This window comes from Taudactylus pleione, unplaced genomic scaffold, assembly GCF_031769625.1.
Source record: "Taudactylus pleione unplaced genomic scaffold, aTauple2 ptg000788l, whole genome shotgun sequence".
NCBI classification, from domain to species: Eukaryota; Metazoa; Chordata; class Amphibia; order Anura; family Myobatrachidae; genus Taudactylus; species Taudactylus pleione.
Genome location: NW_028285190.1, coordinates 3,177,433 through 3,197,923, shown reverse-complemented (window position 1 = coordinate 3,197,923; position 20,491 = coordinate 3,177,433). Strand labels below are relative to the sequence as shown.

Below are 20,491 nucleotides of genomic sequence, written 5' to 3'. Positions count from 1 at the left end.
GAATTAAATCCACTCAATTTTGGCTAGTTGATGGGTTGGACAGTTATTTCCTGAGTTTGCCAATTCATCTTAGAATTGTTCTCTTTTATCCAGGGTATTCATAATATGATTAGAAATGTTGGGATATACACAACATCCAAAATAATTTCTTCTAAACAGCAATGCTAGTCTTAATGAATAATGATTATGTCTCTTGTTTTACAGGTACAAAGATTATAGGAGATCCATCATTGTTACCAGAAGAACGCTAGCTCTTTTGTCTACTAGAGGTAATAAATATTTTTGAATGAGGCCATTATCAACAAAATTACCTATATGGCCAAAATTAATAATGGTAATTTAGAAAAGGGAATTTTTAAAAGATATTGACAGAGCTTTACTTACCTAATCATCAAAAGCAAATAAAAGGATAAAAACTTACGATAGTCTTGTTTTTCTAAAAACGGTGTGAACCAAGCTAGCCCTTGCCCTTTAAGTAATGTCAAATAAGTCCCATTTGTAAGTTTAAGGTAAGTTTTTGGGTGGACCTTAAAACCAGATTAAATTGGGCAATAAACTGTCTATATAGTCTCTGACTCCCATCAAACTTTGTAAGTAACTATATACTATAGGTCCCATAGTAGCCCCTGCAGACTCAGGCCAATGTGCTGCAGGTGGCTGCTATGCCATATCTCTGCATTTCTTCCAGCCCAGTTTGTACAGTAGTCAATTGAATTTGTAAAGCTTGTACACCATGAATGAGAGCAACGTGCATATTCTGATTATGACCCTCTGAGAAATCCATTTCTTTGGAGGTTAGGTGAGTCTGCCACATGCTAGAATGGACCTGGAATTCAATAACTAATATATTGAATTTCAGTAGCAGATTGTCACAGCAATATGGCAAAAGGCAAGAATTAACCAAATGTAAATATATTTCACCTGTTTAGACAGCTCCTGCAAAACCATCCCCGGACTTATGCAAATATCAAATACGTTCAGAGTTTAGTCAGTAACAGGTCAAAGGCAATCCAGGTCATGCAACAGGTATCCAGCAATATTAGGGCTTATGCAGTAAACAAGTTAGAGACAAATCTGGGTCAGGCAACAGGCATCCAACAAGTAGAGAGCATAGGCAATAATCAGACTGGGACAAATAAGAGTAGGGCAACAGGTATTTAAGTAGAGGGCACAGACAGTAAGTAAGCCAAAGACAAATCTGGGTCAGACAGCAGCTATCCAACAAAATAGAGCAGTTTTGTTAAGGCTCAGGAGTTGGGGACGTACGTCTGCAAGGAAGACTAATTACCTAACATATGTTAGATGAAGCTACCTTTAAAAAGTCTGCATTGAGAGTACTTTTCGCAGTGGGCTGGGAAGACTCTACTGCTCAGGCAACCAAATTTCTGGTTCTTGTATTTAAGTGACCAGAAGTATCATTGCTTCTGCGCAGATCCCAAACCTCCAGTCACTGTATTCCCACAAGGGATGGTCATCAATAGATTTACAACCATAGATGGTGGTGCCCTGATGTTGAAGAACATTGGCTTGAAGTGACCCAGTGTTTTAGGTCTGCGCATGTGCAGCACTCAGCCATTGATAGTTTAACCATCGACCATCAATGCTGGTGTCATTGATGGCCATCCCTAGTTCCCACTAGTGGCAGTTCCCACTGATTTATTTCCATTGATGGCCATCCCTAGTTCCCACTGCAGAAGCCAGTGTCGTAGCCTGATTATGGAGAGCAAGATGCAAGTGCTGGCTAAAGTCTCCTTTTTGAAGAAAAGTCTCCCTATTGAGAGGTCAGCTAGTTTATTGATTACCCAGACTTATATTGCTCTAGGTGTCAAGTCACCTAATGAGAGGATCACCACACCTGCCCAGTTATGTGCTGCTGCAGAGGATATGCCTATGCTGGTTCTTTGTAAGTGGATTCCTCCATTAACAAAATATTAACATACTATATTGACCTAGGGCCTCATTTAGAGTTTGACATAACATGTCTGTTTGAATTGCAAGTTTGTTTTGCATAAAATACTTGTGCCCCTATTTTAAATTGCAATCATAGCTCCCTATATTTTGTATTTATTTTATAAGTGATTCAGGGCATTAATGTATAAGTGCAGTATAGAAACGGTGTAAAAGTCCTTTGGAATGTGTCCTATTTTAGGTTTCTCCTATCTTTATATTAGAGATGATGAGCAGTTTGGTTTCGGCTCGGATCCTCCAGCCAAGTTTGAATCTCAGAACGAGGCAAAACATAATTTTTCATGGACAAAGATGACATTTTGTCCATGAAAGATGATGATCTGCCTCCTTCTGAGATTCAAACTTGGCTGGAAGATCCGAGCCAAAACCGAACCACTCATCTCTGCTTTATATTTGTGAAACAGATGTGTTTTTATTTGTGTCCTTTAAGCTGGTGCAAGTTTGAGTTCATGATGATAACTGTCACATCTTTGCTCCAGGTGCTTCTACGTTCTTTACAATAGACTGCATCTATCTAAAGAGCAACTTAAAAGATAGACGTACAGTAACAACATCCGCATATAGGCTCATATTTACTTGTATGCAAAATGTGCCTCTTCTCATGAAACTCCAAATGGCATCAGAAAATAAGTTCCATCAAGTGTACTCAACAATTGTTGTATTAAAAAGTTATTTGTACAGTATATAACCAGCAGATTATGTGCTTCAATTGCAGTCTTGTTCCTCCCTCATAGATTAATCCATTAATTGTCTTATCTCATGATGCTACACCGCTCTTCCACTCGGCAGGAATCCTACATGCTTTTATCAAGTAATACTGTACATGTTTACTTGTTGTAAAAGAAGATTAATATTTAACAGCACTTTTAGGAGGAAAAATGGTAATGCTTCTAATGTGTGAGCCATACAAATATCAAAAACTCCCTAGACACAATTTATATAGGAAATTATACCATTCATCATCCAATTACCGCCTTTCACTTTCTTATGTACACATATTTGTTATTGTCTGACTTTATACTTCGAACTAACTATGCTGTTATTTTACTCCCCTGTCTTTCTTCTTTGTCAAATAATAGGAAATTGATAATGTCCCGCTGTCAAACAGACTGTATACAGAAACCCCTCTCTCGCATATTCTGTGGGCTTGGAACGCTGGTGGCAAGGTACCCCTGGTGGTTCCTAATTATTCCTCTTATTCTATCTGCTGGGCTGGGAGCTGGCTTTTACTTTTTAAAGCAGAGAGAAGCTAGTGACATAGAAGGCCAGTTCACACCACTTGGAGGTCCAGCAAAATCTGAACGAGAATTTGTCAAGGTGCATTTTCCAACCAATGACTGTATACAGAAGGATCATTTGTCTCGCTCATTGCTGTCAGTGTGTCCGGTAATGTCCTAAATATAAACACGATCACAGAGTTACTGAAGCTGGATGAGATGGTGCAGAACCTGAACATCACCATCGAACAACCTGGAGCTGATGTGAGTGTCTATTTCCAGCAGCTGTGTGCAGAAATACAGGGGCAAAAATGCATTGCAGCCAATCCACTCCTATCCGCAGTGCAAGGTAACGTGAGTCTGATAGAGACAATAGATATAACTTACCCCATGTTACAGGGTAAATTCCTTGGAACATACCTGGGTGGGGTGACACTGAACTCAGGCAAAATTGTGCAGACAGCCCAAGCAATCAGGTTAGTGTATTACCTGAGAGAAGACAATGAGCAGGACAACGACCGAAGCCAGCGATGGATCCACCACTTTATCAAATCCATCTCGCAGAATATAGACTCATTACAACTCAGAAAAATAAAGGTAAGTTACAAATATATATTTCTACTTTAATTTTATACTGCAAAAATGTGTTTTATAAATTTAAAAAAATGTTTAAATGAGTTGTCAATAAAAATAAATATATATATAGTAGTGCACATATTTTTTTAGTAAACACCCTTAATTAGATATATTTCTTTACTGCATTTATTAGTATATTGTGCTTTGCTGAAAGATGTTGGTATCCTTCTTACTATATTTCATGAAAGCACATGTTGGCCCATTAATCCTTCAGGCAGCAACATAAGTGAGGCATACTTAGTTCTTATACAAACATACATAACACTTGTATACAAAAGGTTAATATTGCTACTCTAATATTAGATAAATTAATAAACTGTAATTTAGATTTTGGCAGAAAGCATATTAACATTCCTACATTAATGCTTTTCGGTTTTGCTTCCTAATACTTTCCATCCGAAGCAGCTGCCTAACTTTGCCATGGGATGTAGCCATGAGACAGACGGCCTTGCTAAATCCCGATGGCTGAAGCTCGACAAGGGATTTAAGAGGCGTCGGTATTTCAACACCTATCTTAATCCCGATGCCGGAACACAGAAGGACTCCTGCCCGAATGAGAAGTCCGGGGCATCCTTAGTGTTAGCCGTGGGGCGTGAGGGTTAGGTTTAGGTTACATAGCGGGGTTAGGTTTTAGGGGGGGAGGTTAGGGACAGGCACGAAGGGGGGAGACTTAGTGCCTAAACCTAACAGGGAGGGTTAGGGTGTGGGGTGGGGAGGGTTAGGGCTAGGCTACAAGAAGGGAGGGTTCGGGGGAGTAGGGGGAAGGGTAAGTATACTTACCCGACCCCTGTCGGGATACCAACCATTGGGATGCTGCTGATGGTATTGTGACAGGAGGTATCCCGACAGCCAGCATTACATACCGATTCCCTTTGCCACAATCCAAATAATAGGTGGGAAGGAGTTTAGGTTGGAAATGTTCTACGGACGTCTATGTGGATATTGATACCCTGATAACCCTACTTACCCTCAGGAGGATGTGAACAGAAATCTGTGTTAAATGCAACCTGCGGGCTTACCGCGGATTGTAATTGAATGGCCTTTGGCATTTAACCCAGGAGCTACGAGCCGTGAGTACAGTGATTGAATTTGGCCCTGTATGTATCTGATTCACCTTAAATCAGAGGTTCCCAAACGTGGTCCTCAAGGCTCCCCGACAGTTCAGGTTATAGAGATATCCATGGTTGAACACAGGTGACTTAATTAGTACCTTAGTCAATTTGATTTAACCACCTGTGCTCAACCATGGATATCTCTAAAACCTGACCTGTCGGGAAGCCTTGAGGACCGCGTTTGGGAACCTCTCCCTTTAGAGAATTCAAAAAAGGTAATGCAAGCTTCAACATGTGGCACAGATGGACTATATTGTGAATCATTAAAATAAATTAATCAATAAATGTACCTAATGATCTGTATTTACTTCTGTCAGGTGAGATATTGTCTATTTTAAAATCGACTTGTAATTGATTAAATTAAATTGCACTCTCTTATTTCAAGGTGTAGTTACACTTTCCATACATACTGTACTGTACCAAAACACGTCTTCAATTTGGAATTGAATTGGGGGTAAAGAATATGAATACAGTGTTCTCTGTATAAGCTGAGACATTATGGATAAGTTTATATAAATCTAACTTCCACTATTGACAAATATTAATAACATTTCTGTGATCTGAAAAAATACAATAAAACCTCATGGTGCAGAGTTTTCTTTATGAAATATGTATCACATATAGGATATGCACAAAACCATAAGCAAATGATTATAGAACGCTGAACTGTGCATTATAAAAACCCTGCTGCTATACAGTCACGCTGCTACTGTTTATTTACAGCTACCAATAAAAGGTATTTTCCAGCATTAGCATTTTAACAAACTACAAACGTTAACATTGGCTACTGTTCATTTATAACTGTCACATAACAGCACCTGCAATTCCATGGATAATAAGTAACCTGCATAATTGTCAGACATTACGTTATTTATCATGGAAGCACATTACCATATAAAGGAAAAAAATATATAATAAATGGACTTGCCATTTCTGACATTAATATCAAGCTTGCTGGAAATATAAATCCTATGTGCATAATCTCTATGTAAATAAAGATGTATAACTAAACCACACAATTGTTACATTATTTTGAAATAATTTATTCTGTTTATTTGCATGGAACAAACCGAAGGTAACAAGTTTGACAAACTTAACATAAAAAAAAAAAAAACAGTGTACACTGGAAGAACTATGGTACTAAGGCACAGAAACATAGCTACTATACTTTACTAATGGAATAATTATAATAAACTAATATCAAACATGGTTTGGCTATCTTGAATACTCCCCCTCTTATAACAATTCCCCCAAAAAACCTCATATAGAATAGAATGTAGTATAATACCACTTTTACACTAATGTCCCGTATCTGACCCAGTATTTGGACATACCCCCTTCAGACCATTTTGCCTTCCCGGGTCGGCACCATTCACACTGCACACAGGTGTAGTGGATCTGGTCTGCCAGCGCTTGGAGATGACATCATCTCCAAGTGTTTGAAAATCCGGACCTCTACATCCTGTAAACGGGACCCAGGTTAAACCCTGCAAACTACCTGGGTTGGTTTGCTGGGTCACTCGACCTGAGAACGAAACCCTGGCCCCTCATTCACCTCATACACCTAGCAGTAACACTGACTAACCCGGCAATTACCCGGGTTTTAGCTGTGGTATAAAAGGGGTATAACGGGTGGAATACCCTACTGCATTGCTTTTATTGCATTGAGGAAATACTAATTCCCTCTTACCTTTGATTTGCAGATATGTATGTGACGGGGAACACGACACATAGTTTCTCTTTTAACCAAAATATATTTTCTTATTCACTTCTATCCTATAATTTTTAAATATTATATATAAGTTTTAATAACTATACTTACACAATACAAGAGGATTAGAGTGCGCCTTGAATACCCATTTTTTTTCTCTTTTTCATTTGTATAAAATATAAAACCCCACAAGGCGGATTACTCATCTGCTTCATCAGGTTTTACAGATGTTCACATAGGAACAAAATTAATTTATTTGCAAATTTTACTACCGATCAACATCAATTACTGTATAATGTCAATTAAAAAACAACAACAACGCTAAGGTACGATTTAAATTGATGGTTTTCAAACCAGCAGGTATATTAAAGGCAAAATCACAGGAAATTCGGTAGAACACCCTGATTTGCAAATGTAACTTACTGCAGATCATCATCACAATTGTTTCAATGTTCTGAAAATAAATGGTAACATTTAATCAGATGTCAGATCACAAATTGCTGGCAAACACCAACAAAAATTGAAGTTCCTCTGGCCGATAAGGTCGCATAATAAAGAGACACATTAAATAAATGTATCTACCTGTCACAAACTGACACCTCGTTAAGGGTCACAAACAATTGATAAACATATTTAAGGGACAAAATTATTTAATTAATTGATTTTACTATATATAATATATTATTATTCCGATGCAATGAGACAGTCACTGGTCGAGTCACATTGACAAAACAAGCTGAGTGACGTTTGGTGATTAACCATTGTTCTCAGAAAAGCGCATTTCTAATTTTTAGCTTGAACATGCATTTAGTGACCTTTGATTGTGGTTATTTTGCCTGTTGAATCAGGATTACGCTATATATTGTGCTTATATTTTTTGTTCCGATTGCAAGTTAATTATTTTATTACACTTGTGGTTTTTTTTTTATATTTATACATATATTATACACACACAATACTGTGCAAAAGTGTTAGGCAGTTGTGGAAAAAATGCTGCAAAGTAAGACTGATTTTTTTCAAAAATAGAAGTGTTAATAGTTTTATCAGTCAACAATACAAAGTGAATGAACGGAAGAGAAATATAAATCAAATCAATATTTGGTGTGACCACCCTTTGCCTTCAAAACGGTATCAATTCTTCTAGGTACACTTGCACAAAGTCAGGGATTTTGTAGGATTATAGTCAGGTTATGATTACCCAATCATACCAAACAGGTGATAATGATCATCATTTTCATATGTAGGTTGCAACAGTCATTAACTGAAACATACAGCTGTGTAGGAGGCTTAAAACTGGGTAAGGAACAGACAAACTCTGCTACAAAGGTGTGTAAGACCATTTCATGTCACAGGTCATACACCATGGCAAGACTGAGCACAGCAACAAGGCATAAGGTAGTTATACTGCATCAGCAAGGTCTCTCCCAGGCAAAGATTTCAAAGCAAACTGGGGTTTCAAGATGTGCTGTTCAAGCTCTTTTGAAGAAGTACAAAGAAACAGGCAATGTTTAGTACCATAGACGCAGTGGTCGGCCAAGGAAACAGTGCATCAGATGAAAGAGACATCATGCTTACTTCCCTTCGAAATCTGAAGATGTCCAGCAGTGCCATCAGCTCAGAACTGGCAAACACCAGTGGGACCCAGATACACTTCATGGAAGAATTGCGGCCAAACAGTAAAGCTGGCCACACATCTAAAGATTATCTGTCCAACCAGCCAACTAGTTGATTGGTTGGAATGAAAATCTGGTAAGGAATACAATCAGCAATTTGCTCCCAAACGCTGGAAAATGGACTAAAACTGTTGTTCGAACAAATAGTTTAGATCAAACATTTAACAAACTTGTCTAAACGACCATTTTCATCTGTTTTCTGGCATTTAAGAGCAAATTGCTGATCATCATTTACTCCCATACGTTACCAGATTTTCATTCCAACCAATCAACAAGTTGGCTGGTTGGATGTAAGTTGGTCTAGTGTGTGGCCAGCTTAATACCTTCGATGTGGAAATAAGGTCAAGTGACTCAACTATGTATGAAAACATAGGAACTCTGGTGCAGGAAAATGTCAGCAGGTACTCTGGACTGATGAGTCAAAATGTGAAATATTTGGCTGTAACAGAAGGCAGTTTGTTCGCCGAAGGACAGGAGAGCGGTACAATAATGAGTGTCTGCGGGCAACAGTGAAGCATGGTAGAGATTCCATGCAAGTTTGGGGCTGCATTTCAGCAAATGGAGTTGTGGATTTGGGGATTTGGTCAGGATTAATGGTGTCCTCAATGCTGAGAAATAAAGGCAGGTACTTATCCATCATGCAATACAATCAGGGAGGCATCTGATTGGCTGCAACTTTATTCTGCAGCAGGACAACAACCCCAATCATACCGCCAATGTCATTAAGAACTACACTGCTCAAAAAAATAAAGGGAATACTAAAATAACGCATCCTAGATCTGAAAGAATGAAATATTCTTATTAAATACTTTGTTCTTTACATAATTTTTGTGTGATTTTGTTGTCAGCACATTCAACTATCATTGGGAATCAAATTTATTAACCCATGGAGGTCTGGTTTTGGAGCCACACTCAAAATTAAAGTGGAAAAACACACTACAGGCTGCTCCAACTTTGATGTAATGTCCTTAAAACAAGTCAAACTGAGGCTCAGTAGTGTGTGTGGCCTCCACATGCCTGTATGAAGTCCCTACAACGCCTGGGCATGCTCCTGATGAGGTGGAGGATGGACTCCTGAGGGATCTCCTCCCAGACCTGGACTAAAGCATCTGCCAACTCCTGGACAGTCTGTGGTGCAACGTGGCGTTGGTGGATGGAGCGAGACATGACGTCCAAGATGTGCTCAATTGGATTCAGGTCTGGGGAACGAGCAGGCCAGTCCATAGCATCAATGCCTTCGTCTTGCAGGAACTGCTCACACACTCGAGCCACATGAGGTCTAGCATTGTCTTGCATTAGGAGGAACCCAGGGCCAACCGCACCAGCATATGGTCTCACAAGGGGTCTGTGGATCTCATCTCGGTACCTAATGGCAGTCAGGCTACCTCTAGCGAGCACATGGAGGGCTGTGCGGCCCCCCAAAGAAATGCCACCCCACACCATTACTGACCCACTACCAAACCGGTCATGCTGGAGGATGTTGCAGGCAGCAGAACGTTCTACTTGATGTCTCCAGACTCTGTCACGTCTGTCACATGTGCTCAGTGTGAACCTGCTTTCATCTGTGAAGAGCACAGGGCACCAGTGGCGAATTTGCCAATCTTGGTGTTCTCTGGTAAATGCCAAACATCCTGCACGGTGTTGGGCTGTAAGCACAACCCCCACCTGTGGACGTCAGGCCCTCATACCACCCTCATGACTGTTTGAGCAGACACATGCACATTTGTGGCCTGCTGGAGGTCATTTTGCAGGGCACTGGCAGTGCTCCTCCTGTTCCTCCTTGCACAAAGGCGGAGGTAGCGGTCCTGCTGCTGGGTTGTTGACCTCCTACGGCCTCCTCCACGTCTCTTGATGTACTGGCCTGTCTCTTGGTAGCGCCTCCATGCTCTGGACACTACGCTGACAGACACAGCAAACCTTCTTGCCACAGCTCCCATTGATGTTCCATCCTGGATGAGTTGCACTACCTGAGCCACTTGTGTGGGTTGTAGACTCCGTCTCATGCTACCACTAGAGTGAAAGCACCGCCAGCATTCAAAAGTGACCAAAACATCAGCCAAAAAGCATAGGAACTGAGAAGTGGTCTGTGGTCACCACCTGCAGAACCACTCCTTTATTGGGGCTACTTGCCTATAATTTCCACCTGTTGTCTATTCCATTTGCACAACAGCATGTGAAATTGATTGTCAATCAATGTTTCTTCCTAAGTGGACAGTTTGATTTCACAGAAGTGTGAATGACTTGGAGTTACATTGTGTTGTTTAAGTGTTCCCTGTATTTTTTTGAGCAGTGTATTTTCAGCGTAAAGAAGAACAAGGAGTCCTGGAAATGATGATATGGACCCACAGTGCCCTGATCTCAACATCATTGAGTCTGTCTGGAATTGCATGAATAGACAGAAGGATCTGAGCAAGCCTACATCCACAGAAGATATGTGGGTAGTTCTCCAAGATGTTTGAAACAACCTCCTTGCCGAGTTCCTTCAAAAACTGTGTGCAAGTATACCTAAAAGAATTGATGCTGTTTTGAAGGTATTAGGGGGAGGGGGTCTGAACTGCAGACCCTAGCTACATGTAAAGGAATGTCTTACCTAGCTACAACATAGACAAAAAGAGAGCAGGTGCACCATACAAGCATTAGAGTTACATAAATGTAATAATTATACATCATATACAAGGTTTTTGGCATAAATTCAATAAATTTGGCCAAAGTTATGAGCTTACCACCAATGTCTAGGTAACCTCATCGGGTAAGTGCCAAACATAGGGGTTCATGTCTGGGCACCCCCAAACCAGCCCAGCCAAACCACCCAGGACACCACACAAATGAAAGATAGACATGAACCCAAAACCTCATATATGATGTACTGTATAATTATTACATTTATTACAACTATAATGGTTGTATGGTGCACCTGCTCTCTTTTTGTCTATGCTGTTTTGAAGGCAAAGGGTGGTCACACCAAATATTAATAGATTTCTCTTCTGTTTATTCACTTTGCTAATTGATAAAAATAAACTATTAACACTTCTATTTTTGAAAACATTTTTACTTTGCAGCATTTTTTCCACACCCGCCTAAAACTATATATATATCCATCAGCCATAATATTAATACCACGGAGACAGGTTAGGTGAATAACTTATTGATTATCTCATTTCAATGTTACAATGGCAAAAATGGGAGATAGGTCTGTGCACTGTTTTAATACTATAACATAGCATAACCAAATGATTATAACAATGCTGTGAAAATAGAACTATGGACTGTGCAGTATATAAACCCTGTTGCTACACATACACTCTGCTACTGTTTGTTTACATATCATAATAACATAGTATAATTAAACCAGTATAACAGAGAGAATATTGTACATATAAATGCCTCACTGATATTAAGTGCTGTTAGTGCAAACTAAATTCTGAAAGAAGTTTATATGCACCGGTGGTGCTCTCCTGGGGGTAAATTTACTAAGAATTGTGTTTGGTGACGCTGGACATTGCTGGGACGTTTTACAATTCAAATCTCAAATTTACTAAGAATTGTGTTTGCCGTTATTTATTTTTTTTCAAAGGGGATCCTCAGCGATTTGTGGCATGTATAAATTGAATCATATTGATCTTTTATTTTGCTTTTCATTCAGATGGTGAATCCAAAATAGAGAAAGCTTTGTCCAAACACCGCAAAATTGCCTGTTTCTGCCTGTTTGCAGACTAAGGGGCTAATTCAGCATTGCATGCTAGTACAATGCGGAATCTGGATGTGCACAGGACCTGTTCTGCTCATGTGCACAATGGGTCCTGCGTGGTCGCAAGCAGCCCCTGCTATGCCTCTGCCTGATTTACAGGTAGAGGTATTTAAGGAGCGGTATGGGGACAGCCGGCGTTCCCGGAAATGGGGGCATATTGGTCCTGTTTTCCAGGAGTGGCCAGGCCAGGGGCTACATCCATGGATGCAGTTTCTTGGCCTCACAAGCCAGCCAGCCTACGTAAGCTGAGGCTTACTCAGCTGGCCGATGGTCGAAATGGTTATGCCAGCCTGCAACCACCTATAGCAGGAGGTGTCAGACACTAGCGTTCCCGCTAGGCTGTTTTAGCGGGGCGCGGCACCCTGCCCTCCTTCTGGAGGGCAAAAAGCACCCTGCCCTCCAGGAGGAGGGCAAAAAGCGCCCTGCCCTAACAGCCTGCGGGAGTCGTTCTCACCCGCGGGACGGGTCCGTAAGCGCCGGGCACGCCCCCAAGTATGACGAAAAGGGGACGCGTCTTATAGACACGCCCCCTTTTCATAACCACACCCCTTTTCGGGCGCGTGCACAAGATTGCCCTCTCTAGCTCCGGCGCCCTGCCTGCCGCCAGAGCTAGAGGGAACACTAAGACACCACTTGCTACATTTGCATATTTGCAAGGACGTAATTGCAAAGCTGCTTACATGCAGCTTTGCAATTCCGTCAACTACTGAATCACCCCCTAAGTCAAATGGGATGTAGTTACGTGACCGGCGGCTCCACAATCCCGACGCCAGAATGCCAGCTACGGATTTATGACAGGCGTCAAAATACCGACACCTGTCATAATCCTGACGCGGAATCACAGGACGCCGCTGGACCAAATGAGGTAAGTCCAGCCGCCCATCCTCTTAGCCACGGGGGGGAGGGTTAGGTTAGGGGACTTAGGGTTAGGCACCCCCCCGGGAGGGTTAGAGTCAGGCTAGGGGAAAGGGGAGGAGGGTTAGGTTAGGCAGCTCCCGGGGGGACTTAGGGTTAGGCAGGGGTGCCGAGAGGGGGGGGGAGCGGGTACAAATTACCCGGCCCCAGGTTTCCTGAGGGGGGGCCCGGGTCCGACGCCACCACCCTCAGCGTGTGCTGAGCTGCAGTGGGAGACTGCTCGTGGCTGCTGAGCAGCAGCCACAGCAGTCTCCTATGCCTGTGGGGGGGAGCGATCACACTGATCGTGCCCCCCCTGGCTTTGCACTGGGCTGAGGGGGCTCAGAGCGCCCCTCTCGCCAGCGTGCAGCGCCGCTTCGTGGCGCTGAAATTCTTTTTTTTTTTTTTTTGAAAGGGACGTGGCCATGCCACCCGTGATTAGGCCACGCCCCCTGTTACCCGGGCCCGCTGCGGCTCTTGGTGGGCCTGGGGTTAGGCACCCCCCCTGGGAGGGTTAGGGTCAGGCTAGGGGAAGGGGGGGATAGGGTTAGGTACCCCTGGCGGGAGCTTAGGGTTAGGCACCCCCCGGGAGGGTTAGGTTTAGGGAGCGGGGAGGAGGGGTTAGGTTTAGGCATCCCAGGGGGGAGGTTAGGGTTAGGCACTGGCGGGGGAGGTTAGGGTTAGGCACTCCTAAAGGAGGGTTAGGGGGGGAGACGGGAGGGTTAGAGTTATTTACCTCCGCTGTCGGGATTTCCTCCTTTCGGCCACACGTTGTCGGGATTTGAGCCGCCGTCTTTACAATCCCTTTCCAAGTTAAATGTATAATGCTGGGCAGGCATATTAAATGGTTTGCAGGGAGGAAAGCTGCCATGCACTAGCAAAGAGACAGCTACAGAGTGTGTGGGTATAAAGTAAAGATCCCAAAGTTGTATGCAGAAGGAAATACTAAATCCTATGCTGTTGTCCCCCTAATAAGGAGGCTAACAATGTTCCTTCATACTGTATACAGCACAGTAAAGCTGGCCACACACTAGACCAACTTACATCCAACCAGCCAACTTGTTGATTGGTTGGAATGAAAATCTGGTAACATATGGGAGTAAATGATGATCAGCAATTTGCTCCTAAATGCCAGAAAACAGATGAAAATGGTCGGTCAGACAAGTTTCTTAAATGTTTGATCTAAACAATTTGTTCAAACAACAGTTTTTGTCCATTTTCCGGCGTTTGGGAGCAAATTGCTGATTGTCATTTGCTTTCATACCTTACCAGATTTTCATTCCAACCAAACAACTAGTTGGCTGGTTGGATGTAAGTTGGTCTAGTGTGTGGCCAGCTTAAGGCATTAGAGAGAGTCACTTTTCACATTTAGATGACTTAACATATTTTTTTGTCTACAATTCAAGATAATAGCCATGGGCCTGATTCACAGTTATACGCTAATGCAATCGCATTAGCGATTTTTTTGATGCTTAGTTATTGCTAAAATATGCTAATGCTACAGCCAGCATAATTAGTATAGAGAGGTCCACTGGTGCCCTCACAGCTGACTACATCTGTGTACTCCCTGAGTGAGTCTATGGTCACTGAGAATGGCCGCTGTAACTGAGACGCGGAAGCTTTGTTTCTTGCGTGCGCGATCGCTGGCTCTCATATACCCAGGAAACAACCCTGACGCACCCGCTTTTTGGACACACCTCCCTGTAACCACCACAAAACGGTCACTTCCCGTAAGTCAATTGCGAGTGAATCCTCACAGCGAACAAGATCACAATTCATTCACAGTGTGTGTGCTATGCTGTTCTGATTAGTGCAGACCACCAATAACTGCTCAACTGCATGAAAATCACGATAGCGTTTAACTCTGAATCAGGCCCTATATTTCAGCAGCTCATAGCTGGGAATCTGTGCCCCAGAACTGAAAAGGTTTTTGGGGCTCACATTTAATATGGATTTTTTTTTTATTACCAATACAAAAGTCTAAATTCAGTATAACTGGTCTAATATACTTAATTCATCACATTCCCATATATTCTGCCTGATTCAGAGATGCACGCAATTCCCATCACTGCTGCGATCCCGTATGCAGTCATCCACCGTCTTGTGCCCAGAGACGCCCACCTCTGGCGTCCAACATCCACCGCTTATGTACAAATGAGCAAACATCAATCGCACATCGGAACCTCTGACCAAACCTATGCTGTCTTAGAATTATCATCTCACCTAAGACACCACGGCCTCTCCAGTTCTGAGCGAATTTACAGAGGCTCACTAGGGCACGTCCAGAACACAGTACCGACACGCCTGCGCTTTTCTAGCCACCACCAGTTACCTCCCCCAATCGCTGACTACCTGTGACTCACTTTGCGAATAAATCCTCTTTGTGATCGTCATCGCTAGCCAATCACTGCGCATGCACAGTGCGGTTTTGGCGCATGCCTGGTAGCAAAAATTGTGTACACTGTATCCGACATAGACACTGCTGCATCTCTAAATCAGATAGAGAGAGAGAGATATATATAGTTTTCTGGTCTCTGAATCAACAACTGCTGGCATAAAAATAGAAGTATAAAATAAAAGTTTACATGCTGGGGAGGTCAAAAACTCAGATGTTTCCATGAATACAGGTTTATGGGGGTGTGGACTTCATGGGCAACATACCCAGTACAGAATCTGTGCAGAAAGATAAGTAATGCAGAACACACTTGCAGCATATGGAGGGTGGAAGCACTGGCAGATGTAGCACAGAAGAAGGGTGGATTTCTTTGTAGGTTCCCCTATTGTGTGAAGGTTTGTGCACCAGTTATAATCTGGCTCTGCCACTTTGTACAAATTATACATAGCTTCATATCCTGCCTATTCATTTCACTGAGTATTATAATCAGTGGCGGAACTAGAGAGTGGTGGGCCCAGGTGCAAGAATATGCTTTGGGCCCCCCTATGCAGTGCCCCCAGTAGTGGTCCCCCTATGCCATGGGTCTTCAACATTTGGCCCTCCAGCTGCTGTGGAACTGCAGATCCCTGGATGCCCTGCCACAGTTTTAGCATGCTGTTATTTCAAAACGGTGGCAGGGCATGCTGGGATGTGTAGTTCCACAGCAGCTGGAGGGCCAAAAGTTGAAGACCCCTGCGGCCTATGTAGTGCCCCTTATACAGTGACCTCAGAAGTGCCCCCCCCTACGCAGTGCCCCCAGTAGTAGTCGTCCTATGCATTGCCTCCAGTAGTAGTCCTCCTATGCATTGCCTCCAGTAGTAGTCCCCCGTATGTATTGCCCCCAGTAGTAGTCCCCCCTATACAGTGCCCCAGTAGTGGCCACCCCCTCTATACAGTGCCCCCAGTAGCGCCCCTCCTATGCAGTGTCAGTGCCCGTGCCCCTTACACACGCATAAAAAAAGCCACACACAACTTACCTGAATCCCCGCTCCTGCTGCGACCACAGCTGTCCGCTCCTCCCGGCCTGCTCTGCACTATGGGAGAGACATCATGACATCTCTCCTATCACCCGCTGCAGAGGGAGCCAGAAGGCGGAGCTCATGAGTGAGCTCCAGCCAGCTCCCTCTGTGGACTCGGCAGCCAATGAGAGTCTGTCTGACTCTTATTGGCTGCTATAACATACACACCGCCGCTGCTGGGGGCGGTGTATTTGTTACTGTGTAGTGTGGACCGCTCTCACTGCGGTCTGCACTACACTTAAATACTGTGGGGCCCGGGGGACACTGGCGGCGGGTGCAGCAGCTATGGGCCCCTGCACCAGAGTGGGCCCCGTTGCAAGCCACCGGCTGCACAGCCACTAGTTCCGCCACCGATTATAATACATAAAATACATAAAATAAAACCTATTGCTACAGTACTTGTTTAGACTCCTGGTGGTCTGAGGCTTCTTCTGATCCCATGGTGCACGAACGGAAATTTAATGAGGAAGCAAATATGATCCATCAACCATTTCTGAAAAGCAACCAGCAGACCTATGTGACACCCGTGAAACGGACACCCCTAGGACCGTGAGGGGTTAATACCACCTTGGGCCAGGAAGGAGTTAATACATAACTCCCCAGCACGTATGAAGCACGGGGACAGCGGGCGCTGAATGGATGAGCCTGTCCTGTCTCTCAAGCGGTGGGTGTGGCCAGGTGCCCGCGAAGAAGAGAGTGAGTTATGGAGTGCGCGGCAGGAGCTGAGGAGAAGTGTGGCGTGCAGCGAGAAGACAGCGGGCAGAGACCACCAAGCTGCAAAGCTCTAGTGTAGTGTGGAGCAGCCGAGCTGGGAGCGCGGACGCCAGGTACCCGCGGAAGATAGACCGGGTCAGGTGAGCCATGGCAGTGGGAAGTTGGGACCAAGGGCAGCACTGAGCAGCACACCATTAAGGCACCCACCGCAGCAGCAAGAGCCGCCTGTGGAGGTACGTGGCCACAGTGGCGACACGCAGTACAGGGTAATCATCCTCCCTGCCCCATACCACAGCAGCAGCCATCATAGGGTAACCCCAAAGCACCCTCATTTCAGTTATACTATTTGTAAGAGAAGGCGCTGTCCTATTTCGATTTTATAACTTTTCCTGTCAACCACAAGATGGCCGCAGGCCAACAACAACACTTGCTTTGAGTTGCCATGAAGCCAACTACAAGATGGCCACTGATTAACTGCAGTATAGACATACAGCTCCAGCAGTGGAAAAGTTACATAGCCTTGCACCAGTGGTAACTACAAGAGTGGAGTGGTGAGTGGAGGACTGATTGCACCACAGGCAGAGCTGCACTGACACTCAGCATTAGTGGACTTTCTCATACCTTGTTGCAAATAGCAGAACCTCAGTGTTACTTTCACTTTCATTTATATATGAGTTATCTGCTTCACTGACCAAGTTTACTGCTATTTACCCTGCATGTTTTCCGGATCACACCAAGACTGTCCTTTTTCACAGCACAGTGATTCTTTGATACTAGAAAGCTGGAATACACTACTTAAAGGAGACAATATAGCCCATCAACCTGGGATAGAACTGCGGGAAACTTTACAGTAACAGTTGTCTAGGAATATTGAATAACCTTCTGATTGCCTGAGAATTGAATGTGCCTATAGAGAGGAAATTGGAATTAACATTCAGTGACTGAATTGCTGTACTGTGTACAGGACTTCCATATACACATTGGCGATTCTTCCCTCCCAGATTGAATACTAACAAATGTTACACTAAGTGGGGCTAGTACCATGATCAACTTAAACTGATCTATAAGAGCTCCACCAGCTGCAGCAGCGAAGACGGGTAGGAATACAGTGTTTTGTGTTTAAGGTCATGTGGACATTGAAATTGTTAGTTTAGTACTGTCATCATTGCTGAATTGTTTTCTTGTAGTGTGCAGCCGTTTGAGATAAGAATGTATGCTTAATACTGAATTTAACTGTGAATAGTAACGTAAAAGTTGTCTTACATTGTACGGTCATACTGCCGAAGTATTATTATACCAATTCGTATGGTGCCGGGCAAATACCATTGTTTTTTATGTGTAATCTCATTATTGATGTTTTTCCCACTGATAATGCAATACGAAGGCTGCCTCATTGAGTGAGGTGTGTTATTTATGCAAGTGCCGTGCCGACTCTCTAATAAACCTGTGTTCACAAAAAAAAACACAAGCTGCCTCGTCACCCCTTCATGTGCTTCCATTGCTCTCACCTCTCCGTAAGTCGAGTGAAGATTGAACCACAACACACAAGGTAAACTCTTTACATACCATATAAAGTCAAGGTTACCACAACTGGCGTCACGAACAGGATTAACTGAGTCCAAAGTGAGAAGTTTGGAAGTATAGAGAGCCATGTCGACCAATCCACCAGCTCAGGCAGTGCCGCCTGCTGGCGCAGGAGCACCGATCAACCCACCTGTGGCACAAATCAATCCTATCAAGCTCCCCTATTACTTCAGAGCCCCGTGGCTCCCCACGTATTCTGGTGAGGACCATGGCACAGAAGGAAGCACTCTAACCGAGTTTAAAAGGAAGATGACCTCTATGTTTCGTTTATACCCGCTAAGTGATCAGCAGCAGGTCGAGATACTCATTGGGCAATTGAAGAATTCGGCACTCAGGGAAGTGACGTCCTGGCCCGCCAGAGAAAAACAGAACATAGAACAAGTCCTTAAACGAATGGCGACCACTTTTGACGCCCGTACCTTACCCACCTTGAAAATTAGGTTATATGCATGTAAACAAAAACATGGGGAGAGCCTGCGTGACTACGCCCTCACCCTGCAGGAGGCCTTGAGGGCAATCCAGGCTGTTGATCAGGAAGAAGTCAGGAACTCGGATGAGACCTTGATCACCCAATTGATAGAAGGATCTAACAGAGAAGGAACATGAGCTCAACTGCGACTACTGTGACTACAACTTCCGACGCATACCTTCCTAAACTTTAAAGAAGCGGCTATCAAAATGTTGGGCACGGTCATAGAGCATATTACGGAATTGCCAGAATTACCGGGATTACCAAGTCAGTCCTACTTGGCAGAAGCTGGTTTACGGAATGCATGTCAGGCACCCAAAGAAACCAACCCCGCTCCCAGGGGTTGCAGCTGCCATCCCCTGACCCAATACAACTGTTGAGGAAACAGATGGAAGAAATGACATTGGGAATGGCGGAGATGCGTAGGGAGGTGCACAGCCTAGCTCAATCCCAACCGGCGGATTATGAAGAGCCGCGGTGGCGGCTGAGAAGACAAAGGGCTGATGACTGGTGAGAACCACCATGGGGACAACGAAGAAGATCAACAGATCGGTTTGATGCTCAAGGCCGTCCCATCTGCAGGCGGTGCCAGAAGGCAGGTCACGTGGAGAGACACTGCAGGCAAGAGGAGATGTTAAACTGCAATACCCCAAGGGTGGGAGTCAAGCCTCGGGGAGAACAGGAGGAGTAGACCCGAATCCTGAAGAGTGGTGGCCCCGGTATGTCAGGACGTGTCCGACAATCCCAATTGTCATAAACGGCGTGGAAGTTTTAGCCATGTTAGACACGGGATCTCAAATCACCACCATACAGCTACCTGCTTTTCAACGCTATTGGAAGGAGGGGCAGTTGCTGATGCCACCTTCCGCATGGCTGCAACTAATTGGTAGTAACGGACCGGGGATCTCCTGCGTGGGGTACTGGGAGGCTAATATGCAGATTGGAGAAACCCACCTTCCACTACGGGGATGTCTGATCACTGAGAGCAGTGTAGCTAAAGTAGCATCGGTGATTCTAGGAATGAACATCTTACAGCGATGTCCGGAGGAGCTTTGGCCACACTAAGGAGTGAATTGTCTCAGTTGGTCACCGGGGAGCGAAGAATCATACAGAAGACTATCAGGGTGCTTCAAGGTCATCAGAGGTTCACCCATAGTGAGGGAGAGATTGGAAAGGTTAGACTAATGGATAGTAAGCTCATCAAATTGCAACCCAATTCAGTGACCATCCTCTGGGGCAAGGCACGATGCGGACCAGCTGGCAGAAGCTATGAGGCCTTAATTGAACCCTGTTTAACGTCCGCTCACCAGGA

The 20,491-nt window shown here is 44.0% G+C and overlaps 2 pseudogenes; both read left to right on the top strand.

Moving 5' to 3' along the window:
* The first annotated feature begins 3,057 nt into the window (after positions 1–3,057).
* The window catches only part of LOC148475025 (patched domain-containing protein 3-like), a 39,172-nt pseudogene continuing 21,738 nt past the window's right edge, over positions 3,058–20,491 (top strand).
* Positions 18,777–19,693, top strand: LOC148475026 (uncharacterized; annotated as a pseudogene).